General features: G+C 33.4%; 1 protein-coding gene across 1 annotated transcript in view; it reads left to right on the plus strand.

The window, feature by feature from the left end:
* The window catches only part of LOC134691488 (uncharacterized), a 277,122-nt gene that overhangs the window by 25,354 nt on the left and 226,048 nt on the right, over positions 1-25,720 (plus strand). The gene's annotated exons all lie outside the window — the stretch shown is intronic.

A 25,720-nucleotide genomic window follows, 5' to 3' on the forward strand; every position in this document is an offset into this window, starting at 1 on the left:
TAACCTTAAAGTATTCGTTCATGAATATCATCAGTGAGCAGTAGGTTGCAGTTACACTTGTTCATTGTAAGGTTTAACACAAATAATTATAAGTGTATGTAAACCTCGTTGGTGAATTGTTTTCCTTTTTAACACACGGTTGACTGTTGTACCCCTATTGGTGACATTTCTATCTATTATGTTTGTTTTTGTTTACACATTGTTGACAAGATAATTAAATTTAATATAACTCTCATACAAGTGGCAGCTAAAGCTAGCTTTAAAAAGTTATCAAAGGTACAAGGATTATAATTATATAAGTACGCCAGACGCACGTTTCGTCTACATAATACTCATCAGTGACACTCATATCAAAATATTATAAAGCCAAACATGTACAAAGTTGAAGAGCATTGAGGATCAAAAATTCCAAAAAGTATAAAACCAGGTTTAATCCACTTTTTTCTACATCAGACAGGAATATGACATTCGTTTGATGTGTTTGAGCTTTTGATTTTGCTATTTGATTAGGAACTTTCTGATTTGATTTTTTTTCAGAGTTCATTTTTATGTGATTTCACTTTTTAGCTCACCTGGTCCAAATGGTCAAGTGAGCTTTTCTCATCATTTGGCGTCCGTCGTTAACTTTTACAAAAGTTTTCTCCTCTGAAACTACTGGGGCAAATTAAACAAAGCTTAACCACAATCTTCATTAGGGTATCTAGTTTTAAAAATATGTCCAACGACCCGGCCAACCAACGACGATAGCCACCATGGCTGAAAGTAGAACACTGGGATTAAAGTTTGTAGGTTATATCTCTGAAACTTAAGCATTTAGAGTAAATCTGATGAGGTAAAGATGGTCAAGATCTTTCCGTTCTGAAATTTTAAGATGAATCAGACAATCCGTTGTTGGGTTTCTGCTCCTGATTGGTATTTTTAAGGAAATTTGGCAGTTTTTGCTATTATCTTCAATACAATTATACATAGAGCTAAACTGTAAACAGCAATAATGTTCAGCAAAGTAAGATCTACAAAAAGTCAACACGATGAATATTGTCAAGTAACCCTTTGAACAGTTGTTGCCCTTTATAGTAAATTTTAACAATTTTGCGTTATTTTTTTTTAATCTATTACAAAAATCTTCTCACTTGGTCATGTTGAAACTCCTTAGTCAAAATTAACTAAATTTGGCCACAATCATCATTGGGGTATATAGTTTAAAAAAATGTGTAAGATGGCCGCCAAGGTTAAAAATAGATTATAGGGGTAAATATAGATTTTGGCTTGTATCTCTTAAACCAAAGCATTTAGAGCAAGTCATGCATGGGGTAACATTGATCATTATGTCAACATCTATGAACCTGAAATGATCAGTCAACCAACTGAATTGGTAATTATAAGAAAATTTTGCAGTTTTTGGTTATTATCTTAGATAATATTATAGATAGAGTCATAAACTTTAAACAGCAATGATATACAGCAAAGTAAGATCTATAAATAAGTCAACATGAACCAAATTACCACATGACCCCTGGAGGAGTTTTTGCCCTTTAAAGTAAATTTTTTATGATTTTTTTATTTTATAAATTCATGTAAAATTTGGTAATTTTCACACAAAATATGTTCCTCTGAAACTACTTGGCTGAGTCCATTATAGATAGAAATAATTGTGAACAATCAGAATATTCAGTAAAGTAAGATTTACAAACACGTCGCCATCACCAAAACACAAATTTGTCATGAATTTTATTCTTGTCTGTAATGTGTGTCCTTTGTTTTATATGCATAAACCAAGGTGAGCGAGACATACTCTTTTTACCCTCTAGTTTGTTGTTGGTCGAGATAGCTAGTATAACCAATCTTTGATAAGATGGCTTTACGTCTATTGCCGATGATCATGTGATTTTGAACTATAACTTAATAATAGTCAGCTCCTATCAAGAGTGAATTTTAAAGCTATATAAGCGCAAATCCGGCTATGGTTTTGGCTGCAGATCCTTAAAGTTAGACTGTGAGATAACGGAATTTCTTTATTGGTGTTAGGCTACAATTAAAATGTAAGGTATATTCGTATGAGTCCCAAAATGTGCTCCACTGTAAAACATCCCCGTCAAAATGTGGGAAATTTAATTTAGGTAATCTATGGTTATTACTAAATATACTTGGTGGTTGTTTGTAGGAATATTTTTCGTGACTATTGTAAGTTTGTAAATTCGGGTTAAGAAAGTTGCGTGATTGATTTCTGGTATTATTTGCCTCTAACAGAATTCTTTCAGTAGTTGTTAGCATGTAAACGGCTGTTTTTTTGTATTACTAGTGTTTGATCTAGGTTTATAGCATTAGGCGTCAGCATTCATTGTTGACTGTACTGGTCAATCAGAAATTATGTTGGTTTTGATTGCTTGCGTAAGTTTTCGTATTGTCTAAGTTAACTGTCTTAATTAAACATATATATTCATTGAAGTCTGTAATTTCTTGTTCAATGAGATCCACGTGTATGAATTCTGTAAACATTTCGCTCAAATCATGCACAATCTTGAAAGGTCAAGTGAGCTTTTTTCATCACTTGGCGTCCATCGTCCGTTGTGGTCGTCGTATGTTTATTCTTACAAAAATCTTCTTCTCTGAAACTAATGGCCAAATTTATCTTAATTTAACTTTGCAACAATCATCTCTATTGTAAGTAGTTTTACAATTGATTTCAATGACCCCGCCTGCCAACTAACATGGCCGACATGAATAAAAATAAAACTAAGGGGTAAAATGCAGTTTTTGGCTTATATCTCTCAAACTAAAGCATTTAGAGCAAATCTGACATGAGATAAAATGTCCATCAGGTTAAGAACTATCCACCCTTACATATTTGGGTTGCTGCCCCTGAATTGGTAACTTTAGGGACATTTTGCAGTTATTGGTTATTATCTTGAATATTATAATAAATAAAGATAAACTGTAAACAGTAATAATGTTCGGCAAAGTAAGTTCTACAAATAAGTCCGCATGATCAAAACTGTTAGTTGACCACCTTTGGAATTATTGCCCTTTATAGTCAATTTTTAATAATTTTTCGTAAATTTTTGTAATCTTTTACAAAAATTTTCTCCTCTGAATCTACTGATACAAATTTAACCATACTTGGCCATAATCATAAATAGGGAATCTAGTTTCAAAAATGTGTCAGATGACCCCGCCTTACATCCATAATGGCCGACAAGGTAATTGTTGGCTTGCTGACCCTGAGTTAGTAATTTTACAGAAATTTGCAGTTTTTTGTTATTATCTTAAATATCATTATAATATCTGATAACGTATGCTATTATTATGATTTAATCTTATTTTACATGATTTCCAAATCATTATTAAATGCAGGAGAGCGACACATGCTATTGATAACCTCTTATTCTGGTGTGTGTGCTCTTTTGTGCTCCTTTGTGGTGTATTGTTCTCCTTTAAGGTGTTAACACTCTTTTGTAGTTAATTGTGGTCCTTTGTTGTGTATGTGCTCCTTTGTGGTGTATTGTACTCCTTTCGGTGTATTGTTCCCATTTGCTGCGCAATGTACTCATTTGTTGTGCATTTTACTCCTATTTATGTAAGTACCCCTTTGTGGAGCATTGTACTCCCTGTTAGTGCATTCTGGTCCTTTGAGGTGAATTGTGGTCATTTTTTGTGTATGTGCTCAGCTCAATTGAGGTATTGTACTCCTTTGTGGTGGATGTGTCCTTTTTTACACAAAGTTCTATTTGCAAAAATGTTAGCATATTAGGATATTTTTTTTATTATGTTAATTTTACCATATATTATTTTCAAATTACTATGTACATATAATTATATCGATAATATTAATTCCATGCATAAGATCATGATAATTATGTTTTTTATATTATTGTTAGCAAATCATTATTTTTATAAATAATTTTACCATATTATTATGTTGATGTTTATATATGATTTTTACATATATTTTTTTTCTCACCACTATGTATCTATCAATGTATGTTACACATCGCAGGATCCAATTGCTGATATATGCGCATTGGAAGAGGTTGGTTAGTATAAGTATTGGAGGGCAGTGATGTTATTTTCTAGGTGGTTCTTCTTCACTATCGTTTTAGGAAAAAGGAGTTCTTTCAGATGTCTGTTTTGCAGTCCATCAAATGGAAATATCAGCTATTCATGCTATTATGGGTTTCTTGTCTTTTTGTGATGTTCTTGTATTTAAAATCAATAATCTTATTTGTCTTGACTTGGCTTTTGTTTCTGTTTTCTTGTAGATACATGTATTTCAATCGTTAACCGACATCAATAACTGAGCAACTTTTGAGAACATATTCAGCCTCTGGTGTTTCCTTGGTTCTTTTAAGAGGTGGTTTTAAAATCATATTTGTAACGCATCCTGTTTCTCTGGATTTATAGTTGTGCAGGATGAAACGTGCACTTCTTTTCTGTATGCTTTCTATCTTCTATTGGTGAATGGGTTCCAAGTGATAGGATGGTATTTTAGTACCGATCTAACCATGGCTTTTAAAGTAGGATAGTTTGTTGCACTCTCAGGGGTACTTGCGTAAGTTTCTTAGAAGGAAACCAAGTGTACAGCGTGTCCTGCTTATAAATTTCACAATGTGCCTGGTCCACTTTCGGTCATCGGATAAATTAAGACGTAGGTACGGATTTGTTTGAACTTGCTTTAATATCATGTTGTCTTGTTGGTTACCATATAATTATGTTTATATATGAGTGTAACACTATACTTATTTTTATATATGAGTGTTACCACATACTTATGTTTATATATGATTGTTACAATATAATTTATGTGTATATACGATTTTCACCATCTTACTTTCTATGTACATATAATGATTCCTGATATCGTATTAATATTCATTATTAACATGTAATAAACAGTACTATATAGTAAAAAAAATATATTAATAATTTTAATAAAATGATGAACCTATACCCCTTATTGAGCAGGATGTGTTTGTTCTTTTAGGGCACCTCAGTTCCGCTATAATCACATATGTTGTGTCGTCGTATGTTAACAATTTTACCTATTTTACATGAGATAGTACCACTATAAGCTAGTGGAGTCAGACCTGCACGTCTATCAAGGGCACCTCAGTTCAACTTTGATCTCAATTAGCGTCCGTTGTGTTGTTTTGAAAAAAAGACTTATTTTACATTATCCACTAGTGTAGCAAGAACTGCTTTTCTTTCGAGAGCACCTTAGTTCAGCATATAGGGAAACATCTTGTATGTTGAATTTTCAGACTAAACAACTTGTATCCTACCTGCTTTCTTAAGTTTTCGGCCAAATCATGTTAAAAACATGATGCTTTCACCTATCCCGTTTCGTAAATAGTCAAATTTAGACATGTTTCCTTAGAATTAAACTTGCTTATATACACATAAGGGAAGTGATTTATTCAAAAGGGGCAAAGTTACGTGTACAAATCACATGGATAAAGTATACATAACTATGATTTTGATGTAGTGAAACCTGTTGAATATGAGTTGCTCGTCATTCTGGGGATTTACAGTACAGCTATAATTATAACTTTAGTCCATTTAGTCGTCGTCTGTTAACAATTTACATATCTTACACAAGATAGTGCCACTAATAAAGAAGGATCTGCTCGTCCTTCCAGTGCACCTCAGTTCATTTATGATGAACACATGGTGTCCATTGAGTTGTCGTCTGTTAACAATTTACGTATTTTACGTGAGTTAGTACCACTAGTGGAGCAGGAGATGACGAGATGCACTTCCTTTTATGGCAGCTCATGCAGTTTAGTTGTTCTCATCACTAGGCGTCTGTTGTGTCGTCGTCTAATAGCATTTTACTCATTTTACATAAGCTAGCGCCACTAGTGAAACCAGAGCTGCTCGCCCTTGTATTGCACCTTAATTTAGCAACAAGCATGATGTTCATATGGCGTCCATTGTGTCGTCGTCTTTTAACAAGTTTACTTATTTTAGATAAGATAGTGGAACTTTTGAAACAGGAGCTGCTAGTCCTTCCATGGCACCTCAGTTCATATCTGACGGGCACTTGACGTCAATTGAGTCGTCGTCTGTTAACAATTTACTTATTTTACATGGGATAGTGCAACTAGTGGAACAGGAGCAGGAGCTGCTTGTGCTTATAGGTCATCTCAGTTCATCTATTCTCATCACTTGCCGTCAGTTGTGTTTACTTATTTTGCATTATATACAACCACGAGCGAAGCAGGAGCTTGATGTCCTGCCAGGGAATCAGGGTTTACTTATTCTCATCACTTGGTGTCCGTTGTGTCATCGTCTGTTAATATTTTCTATATATTTAACATAACATATGCCACTCGTGGGGTAGGAGATGCTAGTTCTTCCAGGGCACCTAAGTTCATCTATGACGAGCATTTTGCATCCATTGAGTCGTTGTCTGTTACCAATTTACTTATTTTACATGAGATAGTGCCACTAGTAGATCATGAGATGCTCGTCATTCCAAGGTACCGCGATTCAGCTCATCACTTGTCGTCCATTGTGTTGTCGTCGTTTAATCATCTACTTATTTAACATAATAAAGTGCCACTAATGGAGCAGGCGCTACTTGTCCTTCCAAGGCACCTCAGTTCACCTATTCTCGTCACATGGCGTCTTTTTTGTCGTCGTCTATTAACCTTTTACTTAATTTACATGAGCTAGTACCACTGGTGGATCAGGGGTTACTTGCCCTCTAGGACACAGCAGTTCAACTATGATCATCATTTGGCGTTCGTTTTGACGTCATTCATTAACTTTTACAAAAGTCCTTTTCTCTGAAACTAATTATCCAAATTAAACAAAAATGAACAACAAACATCATTTGGGTATGTAATTGACAAACTTTGTCCGATAACCTCACTTGCCAACCATCATGGCTGACATGGATAAAAATAGAATAATAAATGAACATTAAATAAGCTTTATTTACAGTCGGCAAGGTATACAAACATAGACAAACATAAGCTCTAATGAGCTTTTAATATTAGGGTAAAGTGCAATCTTTACTGTTATCTAGAAGAAAAACTAGATAAACAGACTTGGCAGGATTGTTCAGAATGTTGAGATCGACTGACATTTCATTTACATTTAAATTTTCAGACGAATTCTGTGGGAGTTATTGCCTTTAAATGAACATGTTTTTTTGTCTTTTGTTTTCCTAATATCTTGAATACTAGAATAGATGGTGAGAAACTTTGATACATGAAATAAGCAGCAGGACAAAATCGAGACTACATAGACAGAGGTTTGGCGCCTTCAAGCTAGTTAATTCCCCGCATATTTTGTACGTGACTGTTCCAAGTCAGAAACAAGTAATTCAGTGGTAGTCGTTTGTTGCTGTGTCACATATTTATTTTTGTATTATTTTGTACATTAATTAGGCTGTTAGTTTTCTGGTTTGAATTGTTTACATTTGTATTTCATGCGGGCATTTTATTATTAATTTATTTTTTAATTTTTGTGTCATTTGGTCTTTTGGGGAGTGTTATCATTGGCAACCATACCAATATCTTTTTTTAAATTAATCAATTAGACATCTTAGCCGAAATGTTTGTCCTTTCATAAATATTATTACTATAAGTTACATTTTATCATCATATCTTGAATGCTATATAACAGAGATCGAAACTTTCTAACAAAAATAATCAGCAAGAGCAGATCTACACATCATAACGCCAGGGAGTCCAATGTTGAAGATGATATATCGACTTCTTAGATCCTCTAGTTTGTGTCTCGCCTGAGATGAAAGTAGCGTAAAGCGAGACTTAAAGATTGCTTGTCCGGTGATGGCGACGGCGTGAGCAATTGTTAAGTTTTCTGCTAAAGTTAATTAGTTTGAACTTTGAATCGATCTACTTGTGATATAACTGACATTGAAGTTGGTAACGACATTACGTACAGAACTGGAGCTTTATCTTTTATATTTTATATAATATCAAATATTGTTTAAACATCGTACTGGATTAACTGACATTGAAATTGGTAACGACATTACGTACACAACTGGAGCTTTATCCTTTATATTTTATATCATATTAAATAATGTTTAAATATTTGACTGGATTAACTGACGTTAAAGTTGGTTCCGACGTTATGTACAGAACTGGAGCTTTATCTTTTATCTTTTATATCATATTAAATAATGTAAAATATTGTACTGGATTAACTGACATTGAAGTTTGTAACGAAATTACGTACAGAACTGGAGCTTTATCTTTTACATTTTATATCATATTAAATCATGTTAAATATTGTACTGGATTAACTGACATTGAAGTTGGTACCGAAATTACGTACAGAACTGGAGATTTATCTTTTATATTTTATATCATATAAAATAATGTTAAATATTGTACTGGATTAACTGACATTGAAGTTGGTACCGACATTATGTCAGAACTGGAGCTTTATCGTTTATATTTTATATCATATTAAATAATGTTAAATATTGTACTGGATTAACTGACGTTGAAGTTGGTACCGACATTACGTACACAACTGGAGCTTTATCTTTTATATTTTATATCATGTTAAATAATGTTAAATATTGTACTGGATTAACTGACATTGAAGTTGGTACCGACATTACGTACACAACTGGAGCTTTATCGTTTATATTTTATATCATGTTAAATAATGTTAAATATTGTACTGGATTAACTGACGTTGATGTTGGTAACGTCAAAAACATGATCTGTTAAGATCTGCATGAGTGAGACGTAGCAGAACAAGTCAAAGTACTAAAGTACTGAACAACGGATGGTTACAAGTTCTTGTAGATGGTGCGACAAGCACTTGTTATAGAAACAAAACACAACTCTATACCTGAAATTGATGTTGATGTAGCAATACACAGTTAGGAAAAAAACATAAAATTGACGCTCATAATTTTTAAGCTGCCTCTTTCCCTTCCTTTCTAACAAATAAGGCTTAATATTTGTGTTATGCATGTGCATAATTATGGAAAGTAAACCATCCATAGATTTAATTTCCAATAGTTATAATGGTGAAATAGAACCACTTTTTGGTGTTACCATGGCAACAATCTGCATTTATTTGAGATGAAAAATTACAAAAAGGGGGGAGGGGGTGAACATGTCACAAAAGTCTCAAAAATTTGGTCCTAAGGAAAATTTCAATAAATTAGCGTGATACCTTTCCTGACATTATAGCCCTATATATATCAAGAGGTCCAAAATCAAATCATATAGCATTCAGTCAGTTTAATTGAAGTCTGGAGCTGGCATGTCAGTTAACTGCTAGTAGTCTGTTGTTATTTATGTTTTATTGTCATTTTGTTTATTTTCTTTGGTTACATCTTCTGACATCAGACTCAGACTTCTCTTGACCTGAATTTTAATGTGCGTATTGTTATGCGTTTACTTTTCAACATTGGTTAGAGGTATAGGGGGAGGGTTGATATCTCACAAACATGTTCAACCTCGCCGAATTTTTTGCGCCTGTCCCAAGTCAGGAGCCTCTGGCCTTTGTTTGTCTTGTATTATTTTAATTTTAGTTTCTTGTGTATAATTTGGAAATTAGTATGGCGTTCATTATCACTGAACTAGTATATATATATTTGTTTAGGGGCCAGCTGAAGGACGCCTCCGGGTGCGGGAATTTCTCGCTACATTAAAGACCTATTGGTGACCTTCTGCAGTTGTTTTTTTATTTGGTCGGGTTGTTGTCTCTTTGACACATTCCCCATTTCCATTCTCAATTTTATTCTATAAAATTGAATTGAAAAGATCTGTGTACATAATTTCTAAATCTATGGGCGGTACTGATAGGAAAAACGGACTATCAAACACGAAAATTGCATATAAAACATGCTAAAACAATATAAATGTTCATATAAACCATCTTTAAAGGCTATATTATTCTTCAACTATCTAAAAATTAATGTAATTGTACAAAAAACTTTCATATTTAAAAAATTCACCATGCCCATAATGCGAAACTACACCTCTAACTGTGGTTTGCTACCTAATGAACAGATTTTTTTCTGGGACAAGTTCGTGCGTGGGTGATAAATTAATGACAGGGAATTCATCCTCACTGTAATGACTATCATATTGTAGTGATACAAATCAGTATACTCTGGTCTATTGTGATATATTATATTGATACTTGTATATAACAGTTACATGTGTATATTAGTTTCATGCATTTATAGACCATCTTATTCTACTATTTTAATAGTAGTGTAGTGCAAGTGCATGGTGGACACGTCACTCATTTGTAATAATTCGATTTTCGTAAAAGAAATGGATCGATTTGAGTAGACATTCGTATTTTCCCGCAAACATGTTTAATCATCCATGCAGTGTTTCCGTTCCTTGAGATTACAAACGTTCTTTAAACATTCTTCCACTATACATATAACAAAACATTTCAGTAATATTATTAATTTATCTTGTAAAAGCATTTGACGAGTATATCCATTGAAGAAATGAATTCATAACAAGCGACAAAGAATGTTAGTTTGCACTTGATGATGTCTACGTATTCATCATGTTTATAGTCCTGTAATATTATATTGTCATTTCAATGTTATATTTAACATTGCCATTAAAGTGCGAGGTTTGGCATGTCACAAAACCAGGTTCAACCTACCATTTTTCCCTTTTAAAAATGTCCTGTACAAAGTAAGGCAGATGGCCATTGTTATATCATTGTTCGTTTCTGTGTGTGTTACATTTTGACGTTGCGTCGTTTTTTCTCTCTTATTTTTTAGTGTAAATTCACATTGCGATAAGACGTGTCACGGTACTTGTCTATCCCAAATTCATGTATTTGGTTTGGATGTTATATTTGTTGTTCTCGTGGGATTTTGTCTGATGCTTGGTCCGTTTCTGTGTGTGTTACATTTCAGTGTTGTGTCGTTGCTCTCCTCTTATATTTAATGCGTTTCCCTCGGTTTTAATTTGTTACCTATTTTTTGTCCATGGATTTATGAGTTTTGAACAGCGGTATACTACTGTTTCCTTTATTTATAGATCGGTTAAAAACCCAAAAACGATTACGTAATGGAAATCTAGGCAAAAGCAAAACACCGGAATGCCCTCACGGTCTCCCGCTGTAATAAATGATATTATATTATGTCATGTACGATCACCAAGTTGTTTATTTCATTCACTTGACAACTAGAGGGTTAGCATAATATTGGATTTTTTTTACTCGATTCTACGATCGTCAAAATTTACATTTTTTTTAGAGATTGTAGTGAGATACTGGCCTAGTGTTACTGTGGTATTTACAGCAATTTATAGGTTTACCTCCAATTTTAGATTTTTGAACACTGAAAGAAAATGATAGTGTGAGTGGGGCATCTGTGTACTATGGACACATTTTTGTCTTTCATGTGTTCCTTTTAATCTTAAACTGAACAGTTTTGTGATCCAGCTGCTTTCTAATGGCATCTATAATGGATCCTAATGTAACATCGTTTGTAACATTCATTTTGATTGGTTAATGTCACCAATTTTCATAAAAATCAATTCACAATCGATGCTATGAAAACGAACGCACAAGCGCAGACGACGTATAACATATTTTAATGTATGTTTTAATGTTGTTTCTGTTAGTGTCATTAGAATGGAGATAACTATATTTGACGGTATCACCCACGTCGACAGAAAGCTTAATTTGCAACCATCAAATCACCAATTGATCGCGTCGTAGTTTAAATACAATACTGTTACGTGTATCTCCTAATTGTTATAAACAAAGTATACGCACGTGGCTAGTGTTATTGATTTGTAGAGTGAAAACATTGGCCTCTTTCAATAAACCTACAATTTTATCCTTGGAGAAATTGGTTTAAGAGAAAATAAAAAAGAAGATGTGGTATGATTGCCAATGAGACAACTATCCACAAAAGACCAAAATGACACAGACATTAACAACTATAGGTCACCGTACGGCCTTCAACAATGAACAAAGCCCAAACCGCATAGTCATCTATAAAAGGCCCCGATAAGACAATGTAAAACAATTCAAACCCTCTTTTTAACGAACATAGAGTTTTGAAGTACATTTGTTACTCGTATTCTTTGACTCGTGCATCGGTATTCATAAATGTACCGGTTGTTTTCTGTTTGCTTGCTTTTCTTTTTTATGCTGTATGTATGTCTGTATTTGAGCGAGGTTTAATATAGCCTAAGGCTTTATTTGTTTTGTTTATTGGAGTGGGTATATCAGTTTTTGTCGAGCCTGCGACAAAAAGAAAGCTCGACATAGGGGTAGTGATCCGGCGGCGGCGGCGGCGTTAGCTAACTTCTTAAAAGATTTATAGTTAAGTAGGTGGAGGACCTGGATGCTTCATTCTTTGTATATGGATGCCTCATGTAATGAAGTTTCCGTCAGTCACATATCCAATGTCCTTGACCTCATTTTCATGGTTCAGTGACTACTTAAAAAAAAGTTAAGATATTTTGTAATGTTAAATTCTCTCTTATTACAAGTAATAGGATAACTATATTTGGTATGTGCGTACCTTGCAAGGTCTTCATGCCCGTCAGACAGTTTTCACTTGACCTCGACCTCATTTCATGGATCAGTGAACAATGTAGTTGTGTGTGTATCAGAGCGGGGTATACAAGCTCTTTGTATGAGAACAGGGTAAAGTTTAGTAGGTTTTTTATTTGAGCGGGGTAAAGTATAGAGGTTTTGTGTATTGGAGCGAGGTATACTTTATTTGATGTGTGAATTGGGTATCGGGTATAGCGGTTTTGTGTGTATTGTATTGTAATGGTGTATAGTATAGAGGTTTTGGGTATCGGAGCCTGGTATAGTATAGCAGTTTTGGGTATCGGAACCGGGTATAGTATAGCGGTTTTGTGTGTTTTGTATTGTAATGGTGTATAGTATAGCGGTTTTGTGTGTCGGAGCAGGGTAAAGTATAACGGTTTTGTGTGTATTTGAGCGGGGTATACTATATTTGCTTTGTGTGTATTGTATTATAACGGTGTATAGTATAACGATTTTTGTGTGTATTTGAGAGGGTTGTGGAATAGAGGTTTATGCGAATTGCGGGAGAATGTCAAATTTTGGAAATTTAGTTGTAATGGCATTAATCATGGCGAGGCTGTATTAAACAGAAAATACAGTATCATTTAAATTTTATATATAGAGATTCAATAAATAATTAATTTTGTACAAGCACCACACAACATAAACAATGTTTGAACTGTGATTAAGTTCAAAAGTAACAACAAATTAACAACAGTCAGTCTTTGCAGCCGACACATGATTAATATCGAAAATAGTCCAGAAAATGAAAAGTTAACAACGAGTTGTTTTCCTGGGTCTATGATCATTTTGTTCTGTATTTTGAATTCCTCATCTATAGAGCATTATAAATAAATAAATCTCCTGGTATTTACATACAATCATACATAGCACTAATTATTCATCCGCGATAGCACTACTTTTCTCAACTAAAGTTTGTGTTTGGGACAATGAAAAACGGATTATGTCTCTCAGCAAATCTTCTTTGCATTGATAATACTGTTGAATAACTTTTCTGTAATCTTTGGTTTTGATTTTCAAGTCTTTCCTTCAGACTGGTCAATGTTTTCAACAACATTTGTTTCTTGTAACCAGGTAGATGTCGTCTCAATCGCTGAGTTTCTTTATAACGAATTATATCGTCTTCTTGTGCATCGCGGATTTTTTCCTCAACGATCATTTTTTCAGCTCTAAGTTGACTCACTTTGTCTTGTAGACTGTTTCTGATGTCTGGAATCGTTCTAGCGGAATCACATTCTGCACATGCGCTAGCAACAAGAGTTATATTTGATTCTTCTTCAATGTCGCTATCGGAATGTTCAGCATTATCGGAATCAGATGTTGAAGGGAACCGTGAGTCGCGGCTAGGACTTGAATAACCAGCATCGATTGATTCTTCCATTCGATCAGGTCGTTCTACAAACTTTGTCGAGAAAACCGGAAGTTGGTTTTCTATGGAACCTTCACTGCTGTATGAGCCAGTAGAGCTGGTATTGTCTGAGATTTCCATGCTACTGCTAGATGTATCAGATGATACCTCACTAAAGTCCTCCAATAAGTCATTGACGGAAAGTCTTTTAGCAAGTTTTACTGCCATTTCGTCGTCCAGGATATTGTCAATATTTTCTTCGTATTTGAAATCAATAGCGTAATCTATGTTTGCAAATCGTTCATTCAGTTCTTCAATTGTAGGAGAATTGAGTTCTATATCAACATCACCTTCAGAGATAATAGACCATCGATTAATGTTCAGATCAGTTAAACTTAGTTGTCTTTTTTCACGCGTTGGTATCCTTGGATTGTCGGCTGCTGTCAGGGTAGATTCTGTAGAATTATAAGATTTTCCCGCCTCTTCAGCTAGGATACAAACGTTCAAATAATCCTGAGCGTTGGCACCTTCCGGTACAAGATCAATCAAGTCTTCTTCGTGCACAGATTTACGCGGAGGGATCCAAGGATTTGTTTTGATGTGTGTGCGCTCCTTACGGACTGAATTCAAAACTTTGTCTATATCGTCTAATTCATATAGCACACCATTGTCGGTTTCTTCCTCGTCGTCTGAAATGGCTGCTCGCCGGTTTGTGATAATGTATTTGTTACGTGGAGTAACATATGTTTTGTATCTACGAAGAGAGCAGCGAAGAGATACGTCCTGGGCAACGTCGAAATACTTGCAATTGAAGCTTCCTTTGTCTTTGTCTTTTTACTTTTAGTCTTCTGGAAACTTATTTGACGAAACTTCATCCTGATGAGCGAAAAGCTGCCTCACGTTTAGAAGAATCTATCAATTCGAAATCCTGAAATTATTATATTTGTTATAAATATATATAGTAAAAATTGAATGCATACAGAAAAGTATTTTTTTTATACAGGCGAAACATAAAATCCTGCAAATGTGTCGCATTTAGACAATATGGATGTCATGTATCTACTGCTGCAAAAACAAATCACTTAAACATCACTGTAAGTGCCGTCAACACAAACGGTTAGATAGGTGTCGCTGTGAATAGTAATGTATGATTTGTCACAGGTAAGTGTCGCTGTGATTTGTCCCTAATTTGCTTTATATCACTTTCGCTATCATTTGCTTTCTATCACTTTCGCAATCATATTGTGCATACCCCCCTTTTTTACGTCTTGTAGCGAACAACCTAATCAACGAAACTGCATCGGTTAACCAACAACGATCAATCAAAGTGATGCACAAGAAAAGTTGGGTTATTGTAAGCCATAGGGTTAAACTACAAACCAATATACTTGTGATTGATGACGAAAAATATATAATAACATTACCTAATTGCGCATGTCCTTGTAGGTAAAAACTAATAAACTATAAGATATTACAGAAGATCCTAGTAAATATGAATACGACACAAAAGCGCATAAAAATTATCAGCTCTCAGTTCTTACATTTAAAAATTACCTTACAGCTCTCAGTCCTAACTGATTTTGATTAACGAACGCACAGAGATTTCTCGTATGCTTAGTTTTTACGTCGCCTTAATATCGACGTGAAATTTGCGCCAGATAGCAGTCGTAGTAGAATAAAAGAACATATGGTATGATTGTAAATGAGACAACTATACACCAGATACCAAATGATTAAGAAGTTAGTAACAATAGGTTATCGTACGACCTTCAACAATGAGCAAAACCCATACCGCATGGTAAGGTTTAAAAGGCACCGAAATAGAAAACGTAAAACAACCGTGAAAACTGACGGCCTGATTTATGTTTATATTTTAGCTCAAAAGACACATTAAATGTTGTAATGACATTAACCATGGCGAGGCTAATTTTTTTTAAATATACAGTTTCGATTAAATTTTTAATATAGATTCAATAAATAATTAATTTTGTACAAGCACCACACAACATAAAAAAGTTGAATCACTTTGTCTTGTAGACTGTTTCAGATCTGATCTGAAATCGTTCTAGCGGAATCACATTCTGCACATGCGCTATCAACAAGAATCATATTTGATTCCTAATTCACAAGGTTACAGTCTGCTGGTAGACATGTCATCCTATCTGGACACATGATACTGATAAGTACTAGACCGACACACAGACATTTATCGTGCTAGTTCACAAGGTAACAGTCTGCTGGTAGACATGTCATCTTATCTGGACGCATGATACTGATAAGTACTAGACTGACACACAGACATTTAACGTGCTAGTTCACAAGGTAACAGTCTGCTGGTAGACATGTTATCCTATCTGGACGCATGATACTGATAAGTACTAGACTGACACACAGACATTTAACGTGCTAGTTCACAAGGTAACAGTCTGCTGGTAGACATGTCATCCTATCTGGACGCATGATACTGATAAGTACTAGACTGACACACAAACATTTAACGTGCTAGTTCACAATGTAACAGTCTGCTGATAGACATGTCATCCTATCTGGACGCATGATACTGATAAGTACTAGACCGACATACAGACATTTACTATACAAGTTCACAAGGTAACATTCTGCTGGAAGACATATCATCCTATCTGGACACATTATACTATTTAGTACTGAACTAACATACAGAATTTTAACGTGTAATTTCACAAGGTAACAGTCTGCTGGTAGACATGTCATCCTATCTGGACACATTATACTATTTAGTACTGAACTAACATACAGAATTTTAACGTGTAATTTCACAAGGCAACAGTCTGCAGGTAGACATGTCATCATATATGGACCCATTATTCTGATAAGTACTATATCGACACACATACTATTAACGTATTAGTTACCAAGGTTCAATTGCAGTCTGCAGGCAGACATGTCATTCTTTCTTGGTACATTATACTGATTGGTACAAGACCAACACGCACAGAACTTTTACGCGTAGTTCACAGTCTGCTCGTAGACATGTCATCCTATCTGGACACATGCTACTCATTAATACTAAACCGACACGCAGACCTTTAACATGCTAGTTCCCAAGGCAACAGTCTGTTGGTAGACATGTCATCCTATCTGGACACATGATACTGATTAGTACTAGACCGAAAGGTAGACTTTTAACGTACAAGTTCACTAGGTAACATTCTGCTGGTAGACATGTATTACTATCTAGACATACTATACTGATTATTACTAGACCGACATGCAGACTTTTAACGTGCTAGTTCACAAGGAAACAGTCTGTTGGTGGACATGTCATCCTATCTGGACTTATGATACTCATTAGTACTAGACCGACATGCAGACTTTTTACGTTATAGTTCACTAGGCAACAGTCTGTTGGTATACATGTCATCCTATCTGGACACATTATACTGATAAGTAATAGACCGACAAGCATACATTTAACGTGGTAAATCACAAGGAAACAGTATACTGGTGGGCATGTCATCCTATCTGGACACATGATAGTCATTAGTACTAGACCGACAAGCATACATTTGACGTGTTATGTCACAAGGAAACAGTATACTGGTGGGCATGTCATCCTATCTGGACACACTAGACCAACATATAAAAAAAAATATTTATTACATATCTTATATAAAAAAAAGTTATAATATTTTATTTAAAAGATATTTATCATGAAGATATCTTATGTTAAACATTTTTATAAGATATCTTATATAAAAAAATATATTATAACATATCTTATATAAAAAATATATTATAACATATCTTATATAAAAAATATATTATAACATATCTTATTTAAAAAATATTTATAAGATATCTAAAATACTTTATAAGATAACTTTTAAACTTTAGAAGATGTCTTATGATATCTTATCAAAGATAGATTATATAAGATATATTATATATTATATGAGATATCTTATATATTTACTATACTATATATAAAAATATTAATTTTCGCGAACCATTTAGGTCACGGAAATTCCAAAATATGGCATCAGTAAGGAGAGTTGTGCAAATAATGTGAATACACAGAACCCCCATCCAAATTATCTTTAGCTAAAAGTATTCATCATTTTCTATTTTATATGTACTAACAACATTCCATTTTTCTATAATTTCGATTAAAATATTCCAAAATCTGAGTTAAAAAAAGTCAAATGCCCAAAATAAACATTGTCTGATTGGTTGAAGTACTGTGGCGTCAATGATAAGCATAGCAAGCCTCGATGTAAAGCACACGCTTCACATGAATAAGGAGAGTTTTACAAATAATGTGAATACACAGATCCTCCATCCTATTTATATTTTGCTGAAAATGTTGCAATGTTCATCATTTCTGTTTTGATTTTGCTAACAACATTCCATTTTTTCTTTAATTCCGATTTATATATGTGGAACCCGCAATAAAAATAGATGGCCTCAATGATTTAGACGCAACGCAAAAAATTCCGTTGACCCTGAATTCAACGGATCGATAATAGCATCATCACCATCAACAAAATGTTTACCGTTATCTTTGTGAAATTTCAGTTATATAGTTCTTTAATTAGAGAAATTTTGGTAAGTATTACTTATTAATGTTAAGGTTCTACTGATGTGCTTCTCTCAAGGAATTTTATATTTAAAAGGAATGGAAACGCGGCCGACTTCAAAGAAAATATTATGATGCATCTCTTGCTTTGACCGGGTGTTAATTACACCCCATCGCTCTAACTGGCTCATTACTTATTTGGTAGAAGTTATCGAACGTGGTCATTTAATCTGACACTAGTTATCTAACTTGACAATGTATTTTTTTCTTCTTAGGCATGTTTCTGTAATAAAAAAAATAACGACTAGAGCATCATTCCAAGGGGCATTCTGTTTCAATTTGCTTGGCGTAAAATAAATCATATTATTGTTTTTTTAGAAGATAATTCGAAATACACATTCTATTGTAGAGTAACGGTACTTACATTGTGTAGTACGAACGTGGTAAAGTAGCTAAGTGATAAATCATGAAACGAAAAATAAATTAATCCAAGAAAAAAAATATAACAATACAACCACATGCAAAGTTACTAATAAAAAAACTTATTATTCAATTTTTTTTATCGTGATATTTCATGAAGGTATGTCACAATCAGATGATATCGGACATTTTACGAGTGTTAAAAAGTTTTCATGCAAAATTAAGGACATTTTAAAAATGTAACTAAATGACTGTTAAAGAAAGAAGTTAATAAATTATTATGAAGGAAGGAAAATGTAAACAACTGCAGTATATTATCTAGATAAAAGAACTCAGATTACAGGTGTTATAATATACAACGGCATGCAGGTTGTTCCAATTTGCAGGTATAATATATCATGTATCAATGATAAGCTAATTTGTCTCTGGTCTTACATACTTTTAAGATGTTAAAAATTAATAATGTCGAGCTCACCTGTTAATTAATGCTAAATTATGAGGAGATGCAATAAATTTTCTAATTAGAAACAGTAAGAACTTTCCTGCATTCGCATTTTATTTATTTTAACACCAAAGGAATACCTTTTGCGGCCTATAGACTACTGCTCTGGGAGAAAAAAGGAAAACAGTTTTGCTGTTTCGTATGGTAATTTGCGGAAACGTTTTATAATGGCAAACTGCATTACCAAACAACGATTTAGTATCTAAAACAGCATTTGACCTGAGACTACTATAACACAGCTGTGTTATAGTAGTCTCAGACTTGACAAAAAAAAATGCATATCATCGTACATGGTATATAAAAAGGCACGATAAATCCGGGATTTATTGTGCCTTTTTATATACGATTCCCAATCGTGTGTCTTCTATATATTTCTCGTCTGTTGCATGTATTTCAAACAAAATGGCGTCAATGTGAACTATAAACATGGGATTTTGAAAAATCATTGCTAATTCGTTTTTATCACCATTTTCATAAAACCAACACTATGCGATAGAAAAAAGACTAAGCTTTTAAATTATATGTCAATGTCACATCTATTTCAATAGATATAGGAAGATGTGGTGTGAGTGCCAATGAGACAACTCTCCATCCAAATAACAATTTAAAAATTAAACCATTATAGGTTAAAGTACGGCCTTCAACACGGAGCCTTGGCTCAAACCGAACAACAAGCTATAAAGGGCCCCAAAATTACTAGTGTAAAACCATTCAAACGGGAAAACCAACGGTCTAATCTATATAAACAAAACGAGAAACGAGAAACACGTATATATTACATAAACAAACGACAACTACTGTACATCAGATTCCTGACTTAGGACAGGTGCAAACATTTGCAGCGGGATTAAACGTTTTAATGGGCCCAAACCTTCTCCCTTTTTCTGAAACAATAGCATAACATCACAACATATAAAAACATACGATAAAATATCAATTAGCAGACTTAACTCAATCAAGTAGTTATTTAACTTATACCAAAATACAAAGTGTCGATGTATTTGTTGTCGCTCAATTTCAAATTTTCAACATGTTTCGAAATAAAATCATATATATTGTACCAATTACATTTTGCATTCGTAATTTAGACCAAATTGTAGGAAAATATTCCTTCTTTAAAATGATATCTCATTTTCTCACTTTTTTCTTTCTACTTTCCAATATAATAAAGAAATCGTAGTGCACTCCCAGATTGATAGACATATTTTGACAGAATATTGAAACTCAAAACTGAAATTTCGAAAAATCGTAGAAAATTCTTAAAAGTTACAAGAAACTTCAAAAAGAGCGTAAGTGATAGAATAAGGTTTCAGCTTCATAATGATATCAACTGTTTTGTTTTGCACTTCGCAGTTTTCAAGTTTTTTGAAAAAAATCAAAACACAGTATTTTTTGTTTTGTAATCCGGATGAAACTCCCTCAATTTTCAAGACCGGGATCTATTCTAATGAGAATTTACTCAATACAATATTACAAACGTATGTTTGATGAGGCATTAAAATGATACCAAAGGCCTTACTTTTTGCTAGGAATAAAAGTTTATTCTTGATTTCGGGTTTCTCTCTCATTTATATCGTCTCAAGCAAGATGACCCCGTGAATTAAAAGACCGAGTTATATGACAGGAAATGGAACTCCGTCATGATTTTTTATATTATTCATCATACTTCCGCGGTAAGCGGAAGAAGGGATCCCGTAGAGGTGGCACGGTAGTATTTGCTTTCCAGAATTTAGGTTGCTCTTTTGTGTACCCTACTTAGGTAAATGTATCTAAACAGTGTGATTGGACAAAAAATACAGTATCAACTGAACATACTTTCCCAAACTGAGTGATGAATCAGGTGTAGAAAAATATGAAATAATTTTATATACAGATGAAAATGAATTTTTGAGAATTTTTTAAAATTTTGCATTCACTGCACCATAAAAGACCTAAAAGTACAAGTGGCCTTAGGATTTTAAAAATAGCAAAAAAAGTAAACGGTCATGGTACATATCCAAATTCATTTCTGAATGGTAAAATGAAAGTACTTCAGTTAACTGTGAATGTAGAATTTTTTGCAGTGTTAGAAAGTGGTGAAAATTCTAAAAAGGCTATCATTATCCCTTATGGCCAGGAAATACTACCGTGCCACCTTAAGGGGGATATATATTTTTACACTAAATCAATAAAGGAACTTTTTTACCTATGCAATTTGTAAGTTTATCAATACAAAGTTGATTAAGGGCAACTATGATAAAAACAAGCCTTAAATTCCACCCCTGAGAGTAAAAATTGCTGATTCAGCAAATTTTGCCTGATCTGTAGGTAATAATGTAAAAATTTACCTAGAAAGTAGAAATTCATTATTTTTATGTAACTTGCACTACATTTTTAATTATAAATGCTCGCTTTGACTTTTCGCAGTGTCTGACACATGTGCAACCACTGGAATTTGAGACGCGACATTCTTCGGTTGCATGTACATCCTATTATTTTCACCGAAATAAATAAATTGCATAATTTCTTATTTTTTTCAACACAAGTACAGCTATACTAGTTTTCTTGAGGTTTAATTTGTAGTTCTGATGTAACATGACACCAGTTGGAGCTTTAGGGGAACTAGTAAGAGGTTAAGGGGTCCTTACTTATTCATTAAGCTCTCATACTGGTCTGAAATAGAGATAGAAATAGGGGTTTCTTTACATTGAATATACCTTATTTTTGACAAAGAATGTATTTATGATGTTATATCAGCAAGATTAAATGGTTTATTCATTTTCCATGCAAATACCATTAGTTGTTAAGATTTTCTGACAGTGAAAAGCACAATAAAGGCAAATTGATTATGTAAGGGGACATAATTTAACTTAATGCATACATGAGAAATAGACAAACAGTCAACTTAGAGATGTGTTCTAGTACATGTATTGTCAAACAGATTTTGGAATAATAGTTAACTGCAATCTAAAGACTCTTGTTGTATTATTCTCATAATCTGAAAATGTTGGAAGTAATATAAGGCATGCTGTAAAATGTGGAATGGACTTTAATACCAGTTTTCATGATTTGGTGCTAAAACTGTTTCTTTCGATCAGTCAGATTAACCATAAACAGAGTTGGCAATCCACTAATTCCTCCTGAATCATCATGTTTGACTTCTGTGTTGATTTGAAACATCATATATTTGGGTTTTGTTCACTCCTTAAGTAAAAATGGTAAGATGAAAAAAAAGTGAAAATCTGCCAGATGGGGTAGGGATGTAATGTTTCATTTTTTTTTGGTAAGAAATGAGTGCAGACTAGTATTCTTTATTGTAATATGTTCCAAAATAAGAAGTCTTTGCATCATAGGTGTCATGACTGGTTTCAAGTTTGTTATGTCTTGGTTAAGGTGGCACGGTAGTATTTGCTTTCCAGAATTTAGGTTGCTCTTTTGTGTACCCTACTTAGGTAAATGTATCTAAACAGTGTGATTGGACAAAAAATACAGTATCAACTGAACATACTTTCCCAAACTGAGTGATGAATCAGGTGTAGAAAAATATGAAATAATTTTATATACAGATGAAAATGAATTTTTGAGAATTTTTTAAAATTTTGCATTCACTGCACCATAAAAGACCTAAAAGTACAAGTGGCCTTAGGATTTTAAAAATAGCAAAAAAAGTAAACGGTCATGGTACATATCCAAATTCATTTCTGAATGGTAAAATGAAAGTACTTCAGTTAACTGTGAATGTAGAATTTTTTGCAGTGTTAGAAAGTGGTGAAAATTCTAAAAAGGCTATCATTATCCCTTATGGCCAGGAAATACTACCGTGCCACCTTAAGGGGGATATATATTTTTACACTAAATCAATAAAGGAACTTTTTTACCTATGCAATTTGTAAGTTTATCAATACAAAGTTGATTAAGGGCAACTATGATAAAAACAAGCCTTAAATTCCACCCCTGAGAGTAAAAATTGCTGATTCAGCAAATTTTGCCTGATCTGTAGGTAATAATGTAAAAATTTACCTAGAAAGTAGAAATTCATTATTTTTATGTAACTTGCACTACATTTTTAATTATAAATGCTCGCTTTGACTTTTCGCAGTGTCTGACACATGTGCAACCACTGGAATTTGAGACGCGACATTCTTCGGTTGCATGTACATCCTATTATTTTCACCGAAATAAATAAATTGCATAATTTCTTATTTTTTTCAACACAAGTACAGCTATACTAGTTTTCTTGAGGTTTAATTTGTAGTTCTGATGTAACATGACACCAGTTGGAGCTTTAGGGGAACTAGTAAGAGGTTAAGGGGTCCTTACTTATTCATTAAGCTCTCATACTGGTCTGAAATAGAGATAGAAATAGGGGTTTCTTTACATTGAATATACCTTATTTTTGACAAAGAATGTATTTATGATGTTATATCAGCAAGATTAAATGGTTTATTCATTTTCCATGCAAATACCATTAGTTGTTAAGATTTTCTGACAGTGAAAAGCACAATAAAGGCAAATTGATTATGTAAGGGGACATAATTTAACTTAATGCATACATGAGAAATAGACAAACAGTCAACTTAGAGATGTGTTCTAGTACATGTATTGTCAAACAGATTTTGGAATAATAGTTAACTGCAATCTAAAGACTCTTGTTGTATTATTCTCATAATCTGAAAATGTTGGAAGTAATATAAGGCATGCTGTAAAATGTGGAATGGACTTTAATACCAGTTTTCATGATTTGGTGCTAAAACTGTTTCTTTCGATCAGTCAGATTAACCATAAACAGAGTTGGCAATCCACTAATTCCTCCTGAATCATCATGTTTGACTTCTGTGTTGATTTGAAACATCATATATTTGGGTTTTGTTCACTCCTTAAGTAAAAATGGTAAGATGAAAAAAAAGTGAAAATCTGCCAGATGGGGTAGGGATGTAATGTTTCATTTTTTTTTGGTAAGAAATGAGTGCAGACTAGTATTCTTTATTGTAATATGTTCCAAAATAAGAAGTCTTTGCATCATAGGTGTCATGACTGGTTTCAAGTTTGTTATGTCTTGGTTAAGGTGGCACGGTAGTATTTGCTTTCCAGAATTTAGGTTGCTCTTTTGTGTACCCTACTTAGGTAAATGTATCTAAACAGTGTGATTGGACAAAAAATACAGTATCAACTGAACATACTTTCCCAAACTGAGTGATGAATCAGGTGTAGAAAAATATGAAATAATTTTATATACAGATGAAAATGAATTTTTGAGAATTTTTTAAAATTTTGCATTCACTGCACCATAAAAGACCTAAAAGTACAAGTGGCCTTAGGATTTTAAAAATAGCAAAAAAAGTAAACGGTCATGGTACATATCCAAATTCATTTCTGAATGGTAAAATGAAAGTACTTCAGTTAACTGTGAATGTAGAATTTTTTGCAGTGTTAGAAAGTGGTGAAAATTCTAAAAAGGCTATCATTATCCCTTATGGCCAGGAAATACTACCGTGCCACCTTAAGGGGGATATATATTTTTACACTAAATCAATAAAGGAACTTTTTTACCTATGCAATTTGTAAGTTTATCAATACAAAGTTGATTAAGGGCAACTATGATAAAAACAAGCCTTAAATTCCACCCCTGAGAGTAAAAATTGCTGATTCAGCAAATTTTGCCTGATCTGTAGGTAATAATGTAAAAATTTACCTAGAAAGTAGAAATTCATTATTTTTATGTAACTTGCACTACATTTTTAATTATAAATGCTCGCTTTGACTTTTCGCAGTGTCTGACACATGTGCAACCACTGGAATTTGAGACGCGACATTCTTCGGTTGCATGTACATCCTATTATTTTCACCGAAATAAATAAATTGCATAATTTCTTATTTTTTTCAACACAAGTACAGCTATACTAGTTTTCTTGAGGTTTAATTTGTAGTTCTGATGTAACATGACACCAGTTGGAGCTTTAGGGGAACTAGTAAGAGGTTAAGGGGTCCTTACTTATTCATTAAGCTCTCATACTGGTCTGAAATAGAGATAGAAATAGGGGTTTCTTTACATTGAATATACCTTATTTTTGACAAAGAATGTATTTATGATGTTATATCAGCAAGATTAAATGGTTTATTCATTTTCCATGCAAATACCATTAGTTGTTAAGATTTTCTGACAGTGAAAAGCACAATAAAGGCAAATTGATTATGTAAGGGGACATAATTTAACTTAATGCATACATGAGAAATAGACAAACAGTCAACTTAGAGATGTGTTCTAGTACATGTATTGTCAAACAGATTTTGGAATAATAGTTAACTGCAATCTAAAGACTCTTGTTGTATTATTCTCATAATCTGAAAATGTTGGAAGTAATATAAGGCA

The sequence above is a fragment of the Mytilus trossulus genome, chromosome 11, assembly GCF_036588685.1.
Source record: "Mytilus trossulus isolate FHL-02 chromosome 11, PNRI_Mtr1.1.1.hap1, whole genome shotgun sequence".
NCBI classification, from domain to species: Eukaryota; Metazoa; Mollusca; class Bivalvia; order Mytilida; family Mytilidae; genus Mytilus; species Mytilus trossulus.